Here is a 1,541-nt window from a genome sequence, read left to right as displayed (position 1 = left end):
TTATTCTTACTGCCCAGTTAGAATTATTTCGCATGTTGCTGGCAGCCTGGGAGGAGTGAATTTCTCACAGCACTTGGCTTTAAACACAACTTTTATATGCAGTTATTGAGTTGCTCTGGGTTGACTTCAAAATAGCAGGGAATTGAGGAAGTGTGTAAGTTGGATATTGGCTTTCAAGGTACTTTTCTCAGTCACTGTAGCAGTGCTGCAGACAGTGCCTGCTTTCTCAGTTTTTGGGTAGGGCACATGTGGAGGGGGTTGCTCTCCTGGGAGAGGTGGGCTAACCTACCATGAGTTGCTCCAAGACAGAAGGGGAAGAAGTCACATTTTCTGGCCTTCTAGCCAGACCAGACGAGTTCCCTAGGCCTTGACATAATCAGTGCTGTGAATTTCATTTGGATGTTACCATTTTGCACACTATTTCCAGTCTAGTCGTAAGCTTTGAGAAGATCTGTGAACTCTGTTCCAACTCTGACCCTGAATTTTGCTGCTCTTTTTTCACTTGAGCTGACAACCACAGCTCTGTCACATTGTGCTCCAGCTAGCAAGTGTGCTGTCCTCTGGGGCTGTTTGTTTAATGTCATCAGCTTTTCCCTAGACTTTAGGGCAGATTGTTTCTTTACTTTCACATTTAATGCCTTTCTCTGGTACCAGTCAGCCCCCAAACCTCTTTCTCCCCATGTATTTATTGGGATTCTGCTTCTAATGTTTGATCAGACTTTCTGATACTGCTTTTGAGTCTTTCCTGCTCTTCATTCTTTCTTATTTCCTCTGTATTTTTCCACTGTGGAGAAACTTTAATAAAATGAGAGCTAACAAAATCTTTTCAGCTCACATATGCCCTGGGCTTGGTAAGAAGCATATGTGTTTGTGGGGGAGGCAGCTGTTCCTGCTCTTCATGTAAAAGACCTTAATGCATTCACAGGATTATGCTGTTTCATCAAAGCCATAGCAACTTCCTTGTTCCCTTTCATTTTCTTAGTCTATTATATGTGTTTGGTTTCTATGAACAACTAATTAAAATGCAGAAGAGTAGCTCTTTATTAAGGTTTTATTAACATTTAATTTGCTTTTCAGTTTTTGGTAGGAGATCAAAAGGCTTAGCTCTTTCCTAGAAAGATAACAAAAGAGTTGCAGTGCTGTGCTAGGATAATGTCCCTCTAACAACTTCATGTGCTCAGCAGGGAGGTGGGCAGAGACCCCTTGCCATCAGGGGTACGTGGAAGGAGGGCACAGTGGGGTGTTCACCAGAACTTGGGAGTCTCCAGGTTTATATTTGTTTTGTTTGTAGATGCTCTGGTCTAAGGGCATTATTCCCAGGTCTTTCAGAGCATCTCCACTGAGCCTGAATGTAGCTAAAACAGTAGAAGTAGCTTTTCTTTGATGTTTACATTTTTCCTTTGTTCACCAAAAATTCTCCTTTTGGATGCAGGCATGTGTTTAAAGTGCACAGGACTCCTTTGGGTTTGTGACTTGTTGCTTTGCTGCAGCAAAGAGACAGGATGAAGCTGAGGAGAAACCAGAAAATTCTGTATGAAGAT

This window comes from Corvus brachyrhynchos, unplaced genomic scaffold (genome assembly GCF_000691975.1).
Source record: "Corvus brachyrhynchos isolate BGI_N302 unplaced genomic scaffold, ASM69197v1 scaffold4, whole genome shotgun sequence".
Classification (NCBI taxonomy): domain Eukaryota; kingdom Metazoa; phylum Chordata; class Aves; order Passeriformes; family Corvidae; genus Corvus; species Corvus brachyrhynchos.
This window is presented reverse-complemented; position numbering follows the sequence as displayed.